This window comes from Chaetodon auriga, chromosome 6, assembly GCF_051107435.1.
Source record: "Chaetodon auriga isolate fChaAug3 chromosome 6, fChaAug3.hap1, whole genome shotgun sequence".
NCBI lineage: Eukaryota > Metazoa > Chordata > Actinopteri > Chaetodontiformes > Chaetodontidae > Chaetodon > Chaetodon auriga.
In genome coordinates this window covers 7,609,316-7,629,557 of record NC_135079.1, presented here as the reverse complement: position 1 = coordinate 7,629,557, position 20,242 = coordinate 7,609,316, and the positions used below count along the sequence as shown (strand labels likewise).

At 46.1% G+C, this 20,242-nt stretch overlaps 1 protein-coding gene across 1 annotated transcript in view; it reads right to left on the bottom strand.

Moving 5' to 3' along the window:
• The window catches only part of plxnb2b (plexin b2b), a 121,518-nt gene that overhangs the window by 81,112 nt on the left and 20,164 nt on the right, over positions 1-20,242 (bottom strand). The window contains exon 2 of the mRNA XM_076733620.1: positions 15,812-15,998. The gene's annotated coding sequence lies outside the window, so the exon portion shown is untranslated. The remainder of the gene's footprint in view (positions 1-15,811; positions 15,999-20,242) is intronic.

Sequence of the window (20,242 nt, the reverse complement as noted above, 5' to 3'; positions counted from 1 at the left end):
ACGCAGACAGCTTTGGTTTTATCACTGATTTCGGCCTCCATCCCAGTAGAACGGAGGAGAAGGGGATTTAATTTGTGGTGTTAATAGTATAAATATTACAGGAGGAGGTGAGTGATAAAACGCTTCTCCTCCCTCGTGATAAAAGTTGTTGTTTTGGACGCCGTTTGTGTGTAAGCAACAATGACGAGCTGCAGGAAAATCACGTGCCCTTCATCACTAATGGGCTTAGTACGATGTCTAATATTAGAATTTGTCTCCAGTAAACATTTTGTTGTAATTTAATTAACACAAACGGCTGCACACTGCTAAAACCTCTCATTCTGAATGTTAAACGTGGTTTGTTTTTATTGTAAGAAAGGGACTTGCAGATGCAGCAGTATTAAATACATGCAGCTCACCACATGTGCAATCAGGTTGAATATGCAAAAGGTAGACCAGCAAAGACAGGATCACCTGTAGCATTACAACAGCCCATTTAATTGCTAAAAGCTTGTGAAGCATAAAGTTTATCTTTATGACACAAAGACGTTATTGTACGAGCTGGCAGATGTTAATGAGTGATCTGTCAGGTTAGCAGAATCGTTTTCTCCTTCTTTAGCTGTCACACTGTGTGCTGAGGCGATGTAACTCTGAAAAAGAGAAGGCAGCTCTGTGTATTAAGATTCAGAGATGCAAATTGCAAAGTGTTTCTCCAAACAAGATTTAAATTATGGGAGGACCAGCTAGTTTGCCAGAAAACTGTATAATTGGGGCTGGAATTATGAGAGCGCCAGGAGTGAAAAATCACAGACATATGCGCTCCAGACTATCTTAAAATAATTGACCAGCACAGGTACAGCAATACTGAAATCATCCCACCTCGCTCCCATAGAGATATGAACCCCATCTGGAAGGGGCTATAGGGACTATTTTTTGGTGAAAAAAGTAGTTTGGTAAAAGTGGTAAAGCTGCTCGCAGTCAGGTCTGTAGATTATCCAGAGAAATGGAGTTTCTGGAAAGTCACACTACTGCTGAATTCTTTAAATGCAATTTTTCACCGCTGCGAGCACCACAATCTAAATTCCCTTCACCTCCACTGTGCTTGGGTGGCATCTGAAATCTCAGAGTTGGATATCTCAAAACCCGGACACACAAAATAAAAACTATCTGCATGGCTAGAAAGCATGAAATGTAAGAGAGAGAGTATGTTTTTTTTTTTTTTTGTAATCTGAGAGAACTGAGTCTTTAAATGCATTGGCTCATGTGAGCACGGGGGGGGGGGGGGGGGCTCTGCCTGGTTTCTGGCCACCTCTGTGTCTCTGTAGTTGGAGTACTCAGGTACCTTCATGAAACTAAGCAGCCGGAGGGATTTGGCAGTATGAAATGGATGACGTTTTAGACTGGCGAATGGGAGAGCACAGCTGGATAGAAATCACATAATCCTTTTCTACTAAGGCCAGTGATGCGTTTATTGCCTTTTTAAAATTCACTAATACAGATCATTCTGTCTGGTTAACTCATTAACATCAGTAGTTATTTAGCGAGCCGACTTAACGGCGTACATTATTCCAAAGGCCTCTAGGCTAAAGTACAGCTATATGTGGCACTGGCTTTAAAAGATGCCTTCTACTAGATAAGGATGTAATTATACAAAGCACAACATTGTGTTAGCTAATGCCATCGTAAAGCACTTAATCATATAGAGGAATTAGTGTGCCTGTACTAATGCCTTTCTATATGGAAAATATCAGTGTAAGCCCATTCTTATGATTGAGATCCATTCTGTGGTTCATTTTAAAGGTCAGCACCTGGTGTTTATCAAATTCTCTCATACAGAGGGCTAAAAAATTGATTTAGGTTCAGAGCAGCTTCAAATTCCTTTAGAATTGATTTTTGTTCTTCATAATATATCAACATGTCTGGTCTGTCGGAGGGGAGAGGAGCTCTGTCTTTGATCACACTTTCTCATTATCATCTGCAAGCAGGACTAATATTAAAATAAACAGAGCAGGGGGTAAAGCCTGAGGACCAGCGCTTCCTGCCCCCCCGCCTCATACCACCGTGGGCTCTTCCTGTGTGGGTGTCGGGGCCAAGCCTGCCTGCTGGGGACCTGAGAAACAGTATAGAGGATGGGGAGGGAAGCGGAGGAATGGCGGAAAGCCATACGCAGACGCTCCACCCTAAAGAGGAACAGCATGCCAGCCCCAGTGGACATCTGTTTTCACAGGTGTGCTCACCCAATGTGATTAAGATTGGCGCCGCACACCCCCTCGAGCAGTGCTGCACTGGTACACCAGCGCCGTGGGTGCCGGGGCATGGGTGTGAGACGCCTGGAACAGTTGTGTTGTTTTCGGGGCAGATGGAACTGATGATGAGAATTTGACTGAGGCAGGAAGGAGCAAGTGGAGGAGAAAAGGAACGGATGGAGGCTCATGTGAGGAAAGTTCATGCGGCTTTTTAAGTACAAACAACTGTTTAGAGAAACATAATTCAAGAAGAGTGGGATTATTCAGAGCACATGCAGATTATCCTCTGCTGTTTGAATCTCAAAGTGTGCGGGAGAGATCACATGAAAGGATTGGAGTAAGCCACTCATGGGAACAGTGCTTTATAAATACCAGTGCAATTCCAAAATGGGCAAAATGTTCTCACAGAGAGCGACTAGATGGTCTGAAAGGGAAACCATTCACCCCCAGTAAAGCCTACAGGATATAGGTGGGCAGCGGTTTTGGCAGAACCATCACAGCTGGTACCCGATGCTACAACGCACCTGCTGCCATGGCAACCGGAGGAGGGATTGCTTTCCCATTACACCAGCAGGCCACTTCATGCTTTAATGTAAAGCGACAACTTGCCCGAATTAATTTGTGTGTTGTCAAAAAAAAAAAAGAAAAAAAGAAAGTCCCCCAAACACATGTAATTCAGAAAAATAGAAAAAAAGCAATTTTCTTTATTTATGTTGGCTCCCTCATCCGCCCCCACACCGCCGCTTCCACACCATAATTCTCCAGTGGTTTTTGAGAACTTTCAGCCATTTCGAGTGATCTCACTCCTGGAGTAGTACGAGGCAGCGACAAGAAAATCTTTAACGAACGAGAAAGCAATTCCATTTCACAGCAGCGAGGAACCGAGGAGGAGGGGCGGGAGAGTCAGTCACCAGCTTCTAAAGAGAAATGGAAGCCTTGGATAAAAGCTGCTCACCCCAAGATATCTCCAGAAAAAAAAAAGAAGAAGAAGAAGGAGAAGAAGAGTGAAAGAGAAGCAGACAGACTTAACACCAAATCATCCTGCTTTACGACGCAGTAGCTTACCTAGTACTGACAACTGACAGGAAGGGTGCTACGCTACCTGTAGCTTATTAGCATCTGTGAATATCACGTTGCTTGTGCTCCAAAACTTCTGAAACCTCTACCTGTGACTAACAGAGCAACAGCATCTTTTACACCAGAAATGATTTGGCAAACACAGAATAAATAAAAATCAAATGCATACTTTTCGATGTTGAGTGTGGGTTTCAGAGGCTTTGAGCTCGGTTTTTATCACATAGGCTAGTGATTTTACAATGTTGCGGCGTGAAACCTGTTGCTAATGCATGCTGAAGGGAACTATTATGCTGTATCAGTGTAAGAGTAGGAATGATAGATGTGCACGTATAGCAGGCAGTATTCAGAGTTAATGTTGCTTGCTGTGATATCAAGCTGCTGGAAACAAACATATTCCATTAGCCAGTCTGGTATAAATTACAAACCCTGATCACACAGCCAATCCTCAGTCCTTGTTCCATTATCCATCCAATCGTGCGCACCCCGACTCCCTCCCTTTCACCCCTCCCATCAATGAAGCAATGGCAGGCATCACTCCCACAACTCTACCCGGCTTCAATCTGCTCTCGCTTCCCATCTCCTGGCGAGCATAACTCAGCGAGGGGTACGACTTCTCTGAAAAGCTACATGTGAGAAATGTATATATTTGTAAGTGCTAATACTAAGCGGCACAGAATGTTGGGCCAGCACCAGACAGATGGTTCTGAGAGAGGCAGAAGATCAGAGAGAGAGAGAGGGAGAGAGAGCTTCCCTCCCACCCTCTCTGTCCCCGTTCCTCTATTTCTCTGAGAGGCACTATCACAGCTCTGCATGGCACCAAGGAGCTTCAGTGTACAAAAGAGGCCTTAATTCCCCCGATGGTGGAATCAGCTCACTCTAACAAGGGTATCAAAGTAGTTCATCAATGGAGGATACTTAAAACTCCAGCTCTCAAAAGCCTATATCACCATAGGTGGAATACTATTGGGGTGCTTCTTGGGGTGTAGAAGGACAAATAGAGGCACGTAACAGAACAAACAACACAAAAATAAGAGTTTTGAAGAAACAGCAGGAAAGCCCTTCTCAGATTTGTAGCAGAGTGACTAATGACATGGAAATTCTTGTATGTTAACTGGTTTGAAGGCACAATTAGCCTTGCCCCGCATGTCCTTCATAAAGCAGTGCCAGTGCAGATTAATTGATATAATCAAAGGCCAAGTGAGCTTAATTTATGAAGCCAGAATTCTCTGGAGCAAAAGTTAAACAGTCTGAACAAAAGGAATGACTGACTCATTGTACGCTCCGTGTGTGTGTGTGTTTGTCGGTGTAGGAGGGATTGTTTCATTTTCACAAGAGGAGGGATTTCATGTCTTTATTTGGCATACATCTGTTTTACACTTGGCTTGCTATGACACCTCATAGGAGGCCAGGGTCAAATGAAGTGCAGGACAGCTTAACAGCACTCACACACCAGGGGAGGCAGGGCTACTCAGCGACTGAAACACAGACCGACACACAAATGGATTCACTTTCATGCACGCAGACGGGCAAGAAACCACACAGACAAATTCGGAGCCTCTAGACACACACAAAAATCCTCCCCTTTTGCTTGAATGAGGCAGGCAGCATGTGTGGGCTACGTCAGCCAGGCTTTCAACGGCTTTCTACATTAAATAGCTCAGACACATGTACAATAATCGACTCTGCCTAGCGTTCTGCTTCTGTCTTTCACTATCTCTTTCTATCTAAAACTCATAAATGGAATGTGCTACAGTTCACCCACAGTGCAAGGAACTCAATCAGGGGTGAAGGCGCCGTGGCAGCGCTGCTTCCCCACAGAAAATATGTTGCTTGGTTTGATGGAAAGAGAGGAAGGTGGAGCACAAGCTGCCAATCGATTGGGATTCTCATTGTTCAGATGGGATATAAAGCTCTCTTTGTCTGCACATGCTCTTCTGACCTTTATCAGGCCCCTGAAGAAGGCAAACGCCGCCAGGCCGAGAGGGAAACGGAGCTTCTGTTTTGCACTTAACACACTGCTCACAGATTGCAGAGCTGGCATGGTGCGGTGGACACAGACTGTCTGCCGACCTGGGCGCACTCCGCCCTGCCCGACCTTGGTACCACTGTGCCAATGTGCCGAAGAGCGCTCCATAACACCCTGTCCTCGCCTAAAAAAAAAAACATACTCTCCCTGAGACAAAGCTAAACAGAACGGGCTCAAGACACAGAGTTCATTAACAGATAAACGGGGGGAGGTGGGGGAAAAGGAGCGAGAGATGGGAATAAACGAGGAAATGACAACGGACGGAAGATATGGGGAGAGGTTGGCAGTCGTCCATGAAAAAGACAGCTGGCAGCGACATCCTTCACAAACCTGGCGACGCAAGCGGCATGATGGAAGCAACCTCCAGAGACATAAAGTGAGAGAGAGAGGAAGAAGGAGAGAGATGGGGGGCTTGGAGGAGGGGGGTTGTGGTGGTAGATAACGTGGCTTTCGTCTCCAGATTCCGGTGCTAATTAACACAGTTCCACATACAAGGCCCCCTGCCTGCCCTGCAGCCTGGCCCCCGGTCTTCAGCGCAGACACAGGGGGATGGAGCGAGGGGAATATGTGTCTGTGTGAGTGTGTGTGTGTGAGGAAAGGCCGGGGGAGCATGAGGGATGAAAAGGGATGAAAGGTTAGGCAAGGTCTGGTGGCCTTGTCTGAAGGTGAGCCGGCTCTCTCGCCAGCCTGCGGCCTGGGTCCTCTGGCGGAAAGAAGCGGGGGGATGAAGACGAATGAGTCGGAGCGCGGGGGCGCTGATCGACGGCAGAGTCGCTCGCCGGCCATCTCACTCTGTCGCTCACCTCATCCAGAGGGAGAAAGTGAGAGAGAGGGGCAGAGAGAGGAGTGAGGAGGCCAATGAGCCGGCACCGATCCAGTCACAACACCACAGACACAAATCCTGGTTCTGTACCATTAGCTCCAGACTGTCATAAATCAGACAAAGCCAGCCAGCAGGATGGAGGGAGAAGGCCAAACAGAGAAGTCAAAAAGCCACAGCCACACAGCTCTGATCAGACAGCAAGGGGGGAACAAATAGCAACCTTTGTACAGAAGAAGCATTCACAACAACACGAGACAGGCTCCACATATATAATGGAAGAGTGTTGGGCCGGGTATCGAACCTCAACGCTTTTCAAGTTCTGACTGAAATGTGCCCGTAGCATTGATTCCTTTGTTTTGAATCCTTGATCAGATTTTAAGTCTTGTTCATTCATTCTTTTATCACATATTTTCTTATCTGACTGTTCTGCCTTGAGTACAGACATGACAGAAAATAAGAGCAGACAGAAAGGGGACAACACGCAGCGAAGGTCTTCTGATGGACCAGATGCGAGGACGCTGCAGCTCATGGTCACTGCCTTAAACCTGTTGGCCACCAGAGCAGCCTGAAACGTTGCCAGTTTCATTCTTTTATTGCTGCTTGTGTTAACAGAACATAAAACACTGATGCAACGAGTGCATGTATGCAAGTTTGGCATAATTTGTTAAATGAAAAAGGGATTCTGTGAAACAGGACACTCAAATGTTGTACTGGCACGGGTCTGAAAAAAAAATGTAGGATAGAGTAAAGCATGCTTTTAAAAAGCTACTTCACACAAAAGCGATTGTACCCTTCAGTCTGCTTTTCTATCTCACAAAAGCCTACATTACCATACCCATGATCCAGATTGTCCTGGTCTGAGTACACTAGACATTCAGTCATTAGGATTTTGTCATTGTAAATTGTGATGCTCGATTTAGAACATGTGGGTTAGCTTTTCCATTTGGTAATGCCATTACTGGAGCAAAAGCTTCATTAGCATTACTGCATGTAATAACTTCAACAAGGGATTTCCTAACCCAGATTTCAACCACACCCAGCGCAGGCATGCTGCTTTGGCATGCACCCTACTGGCAGACAAACAACACATCTGCCTCCCTGCTCTCAAAGTTGTACATATATATTGTATGAACCACCGGAGAAAAGACAGTTGTGTGTGTTTATGTGTGTGTGTGTGAAAAGATGTGATTCCATGTAAGGCTGTGTATAGGAAGTGAGGCTCCAGATTGGCACAAACTGGCAGCAGAGCAATTCTCGGTCTTGCAGCGAGTTCTGGTGAGCGTGTGCCAATAGCACCTTACACAGCAGCACGCCATGGGGGCTGAACACTTCTACACTGCGATCCAATTAATTTCATCTCCGCACACCACACATTTCGACATGCTAGGAGCATGAGGAGAGGAAGTGGAGGTATGAAGGGGGTGGAGGTGAGCAGCGAGGCAAGTGGGAATAACTGAGAAAGAGGAAGTGGAAGGATGGGCCAGGGCTGGGGAATCTTCGAATTTCCCGTATCTTGCAGTCGAGTTTCTGCGCAGGGAGAAGAAAATGCAATTACACGTGCCCTCTCAGCCTTTTCAGGCAAGTGCGGTGTGTAGAAGTGAGGGGGTAGTGGTGGGGTTTGTGCCCTGTGGCGGCCAGCACTCCCATACTCTATGCTAATAGACGCTTGTTCTGCATTCTAACAGGCATTTTGGTGGCAAGGCTCAGAGTGGGGAGCAACGGAGGGTGAGCGCAGAGCATCAGCAGTGTAAGAGGGGGGGCGGGTCTGTCGCCTTGTGTCTCCAGAGATAGTAAGAATAATGAAAAACTCTGCTGGGACTTCAAAGCAAACGGCTGGTCATTTCCTGTGGTGATGGCTGATACGGGGTCTGCATGTTCAGGCAACAAGCACGCACACACTTAATCACACATTCCTGCCAGCAAAGCCCCGGCCAATGAACGCCACTTCCTTTGATGGTATAGTGGAGCCCAGAAGAAGGAGAAACAAGTCTTTGGGCGTGGAATAGATTTGAAAAGCCTTTGTGTGTTACTGACGGAACCATCTAAGTGCTTCAGCCATGGCCTCGGGGTCAACACTTACGCAATGTGGGTGTAATGCCAGAAATCAGCTGGTGATGTTAATTTTTTTAACTTGAAGTTTTGAAATTTGAAGCCAAAACCAACATAACATAGAACAAAGTTATCATAGCACCATCAGATTTGTAAATCATTCTTGATTTCTGTTATTCCACGTTCCAAACAAAAGGCCTTTTCTTGGCAGGCATATTGACATATTACAGCAGGATATAATTAATAATAATGATGGTGAAATTTCATTAGATGTTCCAGTTCCAGAAATGTTTTGTGCATGGTGGATCACTGGGACACTTGAGCCATCAGTGATATTGTTAGTCACAATTTTGTGTTTCTGCTATGACCAATCAAAACTTCTATCGTGAAAAAAGACTATTAATTTACTTGTTCGACTTCTCAATTCATATAATTGGTTGACTTATTTCAAATTTCTGTCTAAACAGCTTCTATGCCTTCGAAAACATAGGTTAATTGTTCCATTCAGGAGACTTCCTGAAAAATTGTTTGTTTCTACACTTTACATTTCCCCGGTTCAATTTCAGAAAACACAAATGAATGTAATAATAGAGCCTCCAACAGGGTTGCTGAGTAGCTTTTGATTTATAGTGTGGCTCCTGTTTTCCTCCGACAGAACTGTTTCCATACTTGTTAGTTTGTGCTGCCCACGTTCTGTACTGTCCATCCTCTGAGGTTTCAGTTAACCATTTTTCACTGTTTTCATTTTTGCTAATGGGAAATGTGTGTGTCGCTCATCTCCGGGTCAATGCAGCCTTACATGTACAAGCATATACAAGCACAGTCTGTGAGTGGTAGGGAGGGAAGGCAGCTAGGCCAGCATGCTATGCAAACACAAACAAGCCTGCATTGGCCATTTCAGGCCAGTCCCATTTGTTATCATATCATCTGCTCTGTTCTGTTCTGGCCTGAGGGCATATTGTAATTTGTATGTATGTGTGAGTGCGTGCCTAAAAACACATTCATGCAAGTCTCTGTGCCTCTCTGTTGTGTGCAAGAGAAAATCACCAAGAAGAGCATGCGTGAGACAGAGTGAACAAAAACGCACATCTGGTTCTATTCAGGATGCCTGGAATTCTTTGCCTGCTTGGTTCAGATTACGTCCTGAGCCCCATGCTGGCTGCGCGGGAGAGCAGATAAACTATGCTGCTCAACACAATGTCTCGCCTATTCGACAACTGGAAGGGTGTAGGTCGACAGGGAGTAGAGGTGAAGCTGAGTTTACAGGCAGGGTCTGAGTGTAGTTTCAAGAGGGAGACTCCTGAGTAGCCAGGTATGCTAATTTATTGCTTCTCAACCATCGCAGACCTCTCCTTACAGTATGCCGAGCAGGAGTGGGTCCTCAGGGAAGGGCACGTTAAAGGTTCTGCCAGATGGAACTGCACCTTAATACGATCCTAACCCCTCCCATTGGTATCCACTGAGGAAAGCCCAGGCAGTAGAGGGTCAGCTCTGCAGAGATCCACACCGGAGAGACAGAGATGCAAGGGCAAGAGACCAAGAACCTTGAGAATATTGGTTAAAGCTGTACTGCAGCATAAGCAGGCCTAAACCGCGTGACCGGAGAGCTGGAGAACAGATATATTTTGGTCTCCTCACAGTCAGAAATCCAACTGAGGTAAACCATCTTTATTATTGTTTTGTTGCAAGAGCCCCTATGCGCGGCTATAAAGAACAAGATGATTTCTATTCCAAAATGAAACATCTCTGCGCCTTGGGACCAGTTCGTTCTACACACCAATCTAACTTTAATTCCTGAACGTCACCTTTCCTTTGCGTTTCAGAACGCTCTCATTCCAATCCCCCCACCCTGCTATCTCCCAGGTTTGACAGAGTGATGTCTTCAGCCAAAATCACCTCGTCTACTCTGGTTCCCCAGGAGATGGAGTGCCACTGATGTAGACGATTCAATCAGTGAGAAGTGAAAGAGCAGATCACAGACAATACGCCACGGCCCCATTACCCCGAGTCCTCGGTTACCGTTAGCGACGCTTAGCTCGGGCCCCCACCTAATGGGCCATAATATCATTTTACGCCATGTTCCAGCTCTTTATACTAGCTCTAAACATAACTCTGTCGCCAAGGCACAATAAAAACAGATATATTTCTTTATTACTCCTCACAAAGCATATCACCAGATCTGAGCACCCCTACAAAGGAAACTAATATCTACAGGAACCTGTTCTTTTCCTTGGCTCATTTAGAGCCGACGCACAGTTGTTATTACATTGAGCTGCACTCTGCCGGCCTCACCTCCCCATGCCATTCACTCAGAGTGTAATGGATGTTTTATTATAATCAAATGAATACAATATCTTCACCATAAATAACCCACTGAAAAAGCCATTTTCTCTGCCTTGCAATAAGTTTAAATGTCCATCACGCCTCAGGCAACGAGGTGCCACATGTTTAATTCAGAGCTGATGCAATTTGCGTGTTGTGTGCTACTGTATAGGTGAAAACAGCAACTCGTCTACCTTTCACTCACCCTCACGTCCCCAAGCTGCCCCCTTCCACTCACCCAATAATCACACTCCACCCTTTCTTACATAAAGTCATGCAAGTCTCCGGCAGGTTCATTACTTTGCATGATAGCAGGAAGAGGAAATGTCCCCTGGGTGCTCTGCTTTTGAGGCCATTCACTTTCTTCATCTCGCAGGGCAAATGCTGTGCTTGTAAATCTTGAGCCAGATGAGCAGAATTCAGCGAGGGCAAGTTATTATCCACAACTAGGAATCATCACCTACACAGTGTATAAGGTGCCATTGTCCCCTACCCTATATATCATCGGGTCTGACCAGCCCATTTACACTTTGGGAATCTGACAAGAGATGAGCGAACACTCGGGCATGAACATGTGTGTGCTTGTGCTTGTGTGTGTGTGGCAAGATGGAGCAGGAGGAGAGTTGGGGAATCCAATCTCTCACACAGAGGAGCAGAGACAGGCGGGCAGATATGCTCCAGGCCTAGAATAACCCCGGCAGTATCCATGAATGAAATGACAGGATTACAGGGGTATTAGAAAACCTGCTGAGATGGTTGATAATGCTGTTTATGGTTGGGTGTCACGCCGCTTGCAGGGAAAAAGTCAAACTGTTTGGCTAATGAAAATATGGACAAGCTCTTCACATAGTCACCCAGCAGAGATTTCAAGGCCAGGGGTCTCCCTCTCCGTTTACAGTAATGGTTTGGTGTTGGCTTCTTGACAGACATTAACACAAATGCTTAAAGATTTATGCTTGTTGCATTATTGTGTTTGGACCACTTAAAAATGGGGAGAGTAAACATAAGCGCCGCTATCCTGGTTAAGAATGGGATTGTTGTTGTGTCAGCAACCCCCATAGATAATAGTAATTACTGCCCTTGTTGCAGCGCCATCAGACTGCAACTTCGCTAGCTGACAGCTTGGTCCTAATTACCAAGAACCACCAATTACTGGCTCCATTTCATTATTTATATTGCTCAGCACACCCAAATAAAAGAGACTTCAGTGACTCTGAGCAGTCACAACTCTGGCAGCTGCAGAGGAACATCCAGAGGACCTGCTGAATCATTGTCTCATCAGTTTTTCCTGACAATACACTAGTCAGCATGCAAACACAACACTGAACTCAGAAAACTGAGTAAAAACTGGGAAATGAAGCCTAGGGCTGCCTCTACTTCCTCTTTGCTAGCCACAGGAAGCAATTTAGCTGCAAAGGAAGTGCATTATCATTTCTTCTTTTCCCACTTGCTCCTGCTCGTTTAACTGCCAACAGAGCTGCAGAATCAATTCTAAAACATCAGCCCTGGAGCTTTTAACTACTAAACTGTTTGCATGTTGTATCTACATTCATATTTCATTCATTTCACTCTCAGATCTATGTTAGAATAACTGACTGGTCTGTTGCCATGAAAAAGATGCATCCAAAATAAAAAAAAATAAAAAAAAAAAACACAAAAACACAATTCTTTATCTGGTGAGTGTATTCAACCAATCCACTAACACACACGGTGACTTTTGCAGATGTTTCCTATCACCCTCTGCTGCCAAGCATCGTCCGGTGATGGCTGAGAGGAGGCGAGCAGGGGCTCGGGGCGGGGGTGTGAAAGTCTGCTATTCCTGCTCCAGTGAATTTTGCAGAAACTTGGCAGATCATTGTGGAGATTTGTATGTCTGTGGATTTGATATGAAACTGTTTGAGAGGCTCGTCTGGAGTCTGTCTCTCAACGTGTCTCCCCTTAAAGTGGGCCTGGCTGTTTAGCTTATGTTCCCATAAAGCCTGACGGCCACATTTCTCAGCCCGCAAGGGTGCAGATGGGCGATTAACTCAGCAGACAGGTCTCATACCATCATCTGAAAGATAACCATTACAACAGTTTGTTGCTTCAACAAAAAGTGTGCCTCTGAGTAAAGAAAAGCCCATAATCCTCAAATAGGGGAGACAAACAAAAAGCACCTGTATCATCTATACAGATCTCTGCCATCGTACACCTTGTTGATTAACAAAGACTCTTTCTCTATTGGTGATTCAGTGCAAATTCAATGAATCACAAAACCTCCTCAAACAGCAGCTCATGCTCAGCAAGCTGTAAAGCATGTAAAGCTATCACGTTCCAAAAGGACAAGCAGTCTCAAAATAAAAAAAAATAAAAAAAGCGATTAAATCCGTACAAAAGGAATCTACCGTCGCAATGCAAAGCGCTTAGCATTTAGATGACAGTTGTGCAGGGCAGGCCTTGTTTGCAGGGGCTGGAGTGGAGCAGTATATGTGGCCCGGAGGCCGGATCTGTTCCAACTGTGCCCTGGCAAGAAAACGTTCAGCCCAGTCAGCCTCGACAGCTTGGATATTCACAGGGGGCAATGGAAAACTGGAGGGCTGCAGCACAGCGTTGGAGTTGGGGGAGCTCGGAGGAGGAGGGGAAGGGGTGGTGAGCCGGGAACAAGGTGTTTTATATTATTTTGGTACCGCAAGGACATGGCATTTGCTGTGTTCGATGAGCAAAACCAAACCCGGGCTGGTGACGAGGGCTTCTCGTGTCTGTGTTGGTCGACAGTGATTCAGTTTATCATCTGGCAGGTATGTCTGGGGGAGGGGGCTCGCAGAATTCTGAACCACTTTTACACATTCTGAAGGTGCTAGTTTATGCCAGCACTGCAATACCTTGCTTCAGTGACGATGAATTTTTTAAAGGCAGGAATTGAATTATACATTTATCACTGAAGAGAAATCTAAACAGAAATGATGTTCTATGGCTCATGGGACAATATGAGCACAGCGGGACCATGATGTTTTTAACATGTACATTTTTTTCCACTGCACCACAGCAACACGCTTTAGATTGCGCGGCACATTTGCATTGACAAACCATCGTGACAATTTCAGAGTTTCCATAGATCACTGGCATTAAAGTCAGGATCGTCACTTTGATTTAGTGTGACAAATGAATTATTCACTCTCATCTCTGGGGATTCTTACTTTAATTCTGACTCATTTTGAATATCATAGAAAGGACTTTTGATGTTGCTCCTCACGTCGTTAACCTGAACCAACAGAGGTGCCAAAGTTAGGCCATCGCCGTCAGCAAAATTCCAAACAAACACGAAGCCCTGTACCTGTCGGTATAGGCTTCTTCTAATGTGTCAAAGGTATTACTATGCATTCAATTTTCTTGTTTACCTACTTTTGCTATATCTTTCAAAGAAACACATTAAAGAAAGTTAACTCAATTTCACCCAAAAATAAGTTGACTGGTGCACGTCAAAGCACGTAAAAGTAACGCTGTAGATAAGGTCAGTGTCACACATGGGAAAAGAAAACAGCAAAAAAAAAAACAAACAAGAGATTTGTTTGCTCTTGTGCATCCTAATTCATTCATCCCCATGTACCTATTTGCTGCAGGGTTATGCCAAGGCAAATCCTCATGGGAGAGATGACTGACACCTCCTAATCCTCAAGGATACCAAAAAGCATGTCATTACCATGACATTTCCACCATCTTCTGGGGTGTTAGATGAAGCGTGAGGACAACAAAGGGATGACAACAGTGAGTAAAACTCTAAAAATAAGAAGTTTGAATTTTTAATGTCCCGCGTTTTGGGTCACAAGTGTAGCTGAAGTATTCTATTCATTCTGCACAGCCAGAACAACCACCTGGGGTAGCCTACATTTCAAAAGAGCCATATTTTGTTTATCGTTAACACCAGCGGGCAGGCTGGCAGGCACGCAGCACCGGAGGAAATGTGGTGGAAAGTGGAGCACAAGAGTTATGACCTAAGCAAACAGCTGATTATGGAGAAGATGAGTGAGGAAAGGAGATGTCTGTCAAACTAAGCCCTCCACAGATGGACGAGTGTCGCACACTAAGAAACCAGCAAGTCCTCAGGCTTTGTGGCAGCTTTGGGTTTTAAAGTGCACCACAGAAACCGTGCAGGAGGAAATGATGAACAGTTGGCGAACATAAAAACAGTATATCACGTCCAAACACATTAATATTCCTCATCTTTCATTCATCTTATGGACTGAGTGAATCATTGTAAGTCGAGCTTTTCCACTCTTGAGTGAAGTATGGACAGAAGAAGCTTTTACAGCCATCTATACAAAATTATTATAGCAGCAGTTAATTACTGGGGATCTTCATTTGATGAGGGCTAAATTAATCACTTGCAGCCCTTAATAAACAAGTGCAGAAACATACTCGTGTGCAAATAAAGTTTTGACAGAGTAAAACTCATCCTAACTTGTAGGCCAAGACTTGACTTATAATTGGACCATTGTTTCCTGACACACAAACACACAGTGTTGACCATTTACTGGGCAACAACGTTCCACTTCTATGAGCACAATAACAAAAAGTGTTTTCATTGGTGTACCATGGCACTTGGGGGCTGAACCTTGCCTGTGAAACTCCCAGGTGAGACGGTCAACTATCTGCTCGGTAGCAAAGCTACAGCCTGACTCCCTTCCCTTCTGCTCTGTACACCCTATCTGCTCAGTCCTTTCCCCAGAGCTCACTATCACCCCGCTACCTCCACTCTTGTACTGACAGCCAAACAATGGGAGCCAGGACTGCCTTAACGAGTAGAAAGTGGAGGCTCGACTAATTAGAGGCACCCTCACCCACCCCCACGCCATCGCCTCCAACCCCTCCTGTTAACTCAGAACAGTGTGATACAGCTTGGCCAGGGCTGGGACTGTCGGGCCCAATGTGAAAGAAAAAGGGGCTGGAAGTTTTTTTTTTTTCCTTCTGGCTGCTGGCCGATGGGGGACCACAGTAATTGCCCGAATCCCACTGTGGCAAGTGAGGAGAAAGAGTGTGAGGGTGGCACAAGCCAAAGAAAGTGAGAAAATGCTGGGACTGAGTGAGGGAATGAGAATCTAGTAATGAAAAAGTGCAGATAGAGAGAGAGAAAAACGTGGTGCAAAAGATAAATGTTTATAAGAAGAAACATGGAATGGCATGTAGGACAAGTAATTCAGAAAAAAGCCAGAGCCTGTGGAGCCTTCGTTGCGTGAAAATGATACAAGAAGGAAAAAACTGGAGAGTGTTGGGAGTGTAGTTGAAAATAAAATGACCTCGGGTGCTACTCACTAGGGAGAGGCAGACAGGGGTGCAGTGAGCGTCTTGGCTGTTGGAGTGGAACAGAGCAGGGTGCAGCGGCGGCTGCACAGCAGGCCCTCGCTGGACACTTCAATCACAGGCAGCCGGAGCCCCGGGCAAACTTGGCCAATTAGCCGCACACTGCCGCTGACCCCCGGCTTCATTAAGGGCTCGGGCTCTGGATAAGGGGAAAGAGGGGAGAGGGTGCAAAGGAGAGGATTAGGGAGGCAGAGAGAGAGAGTGAACCATCAGCGCTCGCCAGGTTTGAGAAGACACACACATGCATTTGCACGGACACATACGCTAAAGGTGATGCTCAAGGTTACAGATAAACACAATTAACTGTGAGCACCACAAAGGTACACACTCCCTGTGGGTTTACACCCACAGCAAAGGTGGCGGTGAGGGGGTCAGAGCCATAGAGGCCAGAGGGCGTAGCTCTCCCCTCTCTCCCACGCCGCTGCACTGACAGCAACAGGTGTGGTGGCCAGTAGACATGCAATTACCAGGCTGAGAATCTGCTCTTTGTGACAGAGACAACGACGGATCAGAGGGAAAATCAGAGCTCGAGGGGGAGAGGAGAGGAGCGAAGTGGGAGGAGAGGTGAGAGACGAGGAGGACGGGAGGAAGATACAGACTACTGAAAGTCCCTGGAGGGGAGAAACAGAGACGGGGAAGAGAGATTTCCAGTCGTCTCTTTTCATCGCAAACCCCTCGTCGGCAGAGCGCAGGCGTGCAGAGAGAAAAAAAACAGATCAAAAACCAACACATACAGTAGCTAAGGCACACCTGTTGTTCTGAGGTAGAAATACAAATTCACACGCTTTGGTGGTGTGGAGAGACCTCACATAGATGTGCACAACAATGAGACGAGGGAGAGAGTAAACTGACAGCATCCCCTCTCAGTTCAGTGTGGGTGGGGCTGTTGGAGGTGCTTTGGGACAGGTTGCGCTCAATGAGCCCTGACAGCGAGACTGTGTATGCGTGTGTTTGTCTGCATTACAAGTGTGTATATCCACATGGGACCTCTGCTTGCATCAGCCTAGTGATGGAAGCCTCAGTGGCGCTCCAGGGTGGTGGGAAGCAGCTTCATACACGCTCTCCCTCATTTTCTCTGCTCTCCGATTACGGCCGTTCGATCAGGCTAAAGTAATGTTTGTGCGCTTTGCCGCCAGTGTAGCAATAACTGCTGTCAGAACCTTGCATGCTCGGGTGGAGAGGAGATACTGGCCCTTTATTTAAAACAAGCCAAGGATAAAAGATCAATGGCCCAATTCAGGCCATGAATTGGAGGGAAAAGTTCACAAACACAGTGGGAGATTATGAGAGGGAGATATATGTGTGTATAGGGGGAACGGAGAGCGAGGGGGCATCTAGCTCATCTGGGTGCTAGTGGCTTATTGATCGGTGGAGACACACAGCTCCGAGCCATTCATCACAGGCCACTCAGGCCCTTAGATAACTCCTATGATAGTGCCCTGCTGCCGAGCAGCTGCAACTGGCCACATCCATTATCCTTCAAAGTAAGCCCCCTAGCCTGGGAACAGGCATGGTGGGGCTGCTGGGTGTCATGCTGGAGGGAGGGCCAGAATGGCAATGGAAAAGACCAAGCCTGTGGTAAGAAGCCTGTGGCTGAGGCTAAACAAAAGGCAGGAGCAGGGGTTGAAGGGCCAGGGTTTTATGAAAAAGTGTGCTCTGACAGCCAGAACAGAGATGAGAAACTGTCTGTTTGCACCAGTTGGAGGGGAAAAAATGTGACGGCACTATTGTTTCCATTTCTCGGCCAAACAGTATTAGCAAAGCTGTTTTATAGCAGATAGCACACAAACCATCCAAGCGACAGGCAGCTCTGAAAACTGCTGAGTGGCTCTGTATGTGTGTGTGTGTGTGTGTGTGTGTGTAAAGAGAATTCCCAGATTGGGCAGGTGGGGATGAGCCATAATGAGCCATGCAGGGAGAGGAAAGTGGGGGAGGGGGGTTGAAGAGAGGGCAAAAAAAGAAGGGAGGAGGCCAAAGAGCAAGGGAGAAAGACAGAATGAGAGTGATGGAGACGGGCTCGGAGCCAGAGACAAGGCCCCAAAAGAGCAATTACAGGAGCTCCAGAGAAGGTGTGGGCCTAGCCCCCAGGCATAGTTTCACACAGCACAAAGCCCTGCCAGACACACATGCACATGCACACGCACACACGCACACACACACGCACACACACACACCAGCCTTAATGTAAAAAACTTCTAATGAGCAAAAGGCAGAGATGAGCAAAACAAGACTAAGAGTGAAAGTAAAACAGGCAGGAAGCAGGCATGAGGTAGGAGTGTTTTTTAAACCGGGATCATCTCAACACCAAACTTTGCCATGCTGTGCTTCCCCATGTTTTCACTGCAACATTCTGTTCTGGTTGAATCCTGCTCCCCTAACAGCGTGGCCCGAAACAAAAGCCGAAACTCCAGGGCCGAGGTCAGTGTGAGCAAAACTTTCAAGTCGATTGTAGTCCGTGTGGTGAGTGCTAAACAACACTGAGAAGTCTGGACAGCCCCGCACCATGGTGCCTGTCACTAATGCGAGTCCGAAATGGTTTCTGAAGGCAGCTGTTTTGCCCCCACCCATCACCGCCACCACAACCTCCACCACTTAAAGGAGAACGATAGGCTGCAAAGACCAATAGGAGAAAAAGAGAGAGATGTGCAAACAGATAAGGGGGAGGGGAAATTAAATTAAGAGAAAAGTTCTCGTGCACTGGTATGCACCATTGATTTCCTATTCTCTTGGAAACATTTAATGAGCTTAAATAGGAGCCTCGTTTGACACTGCCACAGTGACTCGGAGGAGCCTCCCAGTGAGAGGAAATCGTTCAGAGGCTGTGACGGCTACCAGAGGGGGGTGGAAGAAAGAGAGAAGGTGGAGGTGGAGGAGGAGGAGGAGGAGGAGAGATGGGGAAAAGTGAAGGTTTTAATGCCAAAGCAAGAGATGTGTGCAAGACAGATGTTGGATTGTGCTCGGGAAATGGTCCATGGGTAGCATTACTTGCATAGTTCTCAGTGAGGGGGAAAAAAGAATGAAGGATGAAGGAGATTACTAGAAGAGAGGCAGACGGTGGAGGAGGCTAAAGGTGGTGCACACTCAACCATGCTGCCTAGTTATGTAGGTGCTTACCACTCACAACAGGCACTCATTATAACCCAACAATGTCCAGACTGACTGACAGCTACTGCTCCACTGCAGCGTTTCACCTCATTACTTCCTGGATGACCTCCCTATGAGGCATTCAACAGATGCCTATTGCTTGGCAGCCATCTTGTTTTCCTCCCCTCCCCTCTCTCTTTTCTCCTTCTACCAGCAGGAAAACTATTGTCACTTCACAGAGCAAAGTCCAGAGGCGCTTCGCTGCTCTCTGCTGCTGATGAGGGCCCCACAGGGAACCATCGGCAGCCACTTTATGAAGCCGTCTGTCAATCTGAATGGACTCAGCGTCCCGCCACCTTTTGCAGGCAATCATGATAATAAGAGAGTGGAGTGAGGCATGGATGTACACTGGCACCACGGGTGGGCCTCCCCTCGCCGACTGCTGGGTGCAGTGGTGTATGTGTGTGGGAGGCGTATATGTGAGTGTGTTTGGCTGGAAAATAAACCGATTTCACTGAATTTGCCCATTTTGCAATTTTTAGCAACAACAAAAAACTATTTGTACTGAGAACAGCTACGACTGATGTCCTGTGCAGAAGTCCAGAGTCATACTGTAAATAATCAGCACAGTCAATATCAGAAGTAAACCAACACAAAAAAGGAAAATATATTAAAAAAACATAGTTAAACATATCATTAGTGAGTTAAATGTGGCGAATTATCATTATATAGATTAGCGTTGAAATGAAGAGTTGTGTGATGGGTTTAAAACTTGATGGACAATTAGTCAATTATTCAATCTACCAAAGAACAAATCCCATTATTGATTTATCATTTCCTGACACAGAGTGTTTGCAGCATTTCTGCCTTTCTTACCCTTTAACTGTTCATACAAACTCAAGCTGAATATTTAAGTTTGGTCTTTGGGCATTTGCAATGGATATATAGATAATATGCATGTATAAAATATAGATTCCAGGAGACAGAGTCCAGCCCCACAGCTCAGCTCTGCCTATATGCAAGAGAGCATATATCTGATGTACTACCTCTGCGTACAAACAGATCTAAAACACATCACACATGATTCAGCCGCCATGCTCCTGAAAATAACAAGGGACGTCTTCTGCTGTCTACATGTACATCCATCCTTGGCTCATCTTCTTCTTGTTCTTCTGTTAGGTTTTATGGCAGTTGGCGTGCAGAAGTGTTGCATTACCACCATCTGCTGGACTGTCCCTTGCCCCCATCTATGGCGGCACTGCCATGGCACGTGTGAAAATGTGCAAGATGGAAATGTTC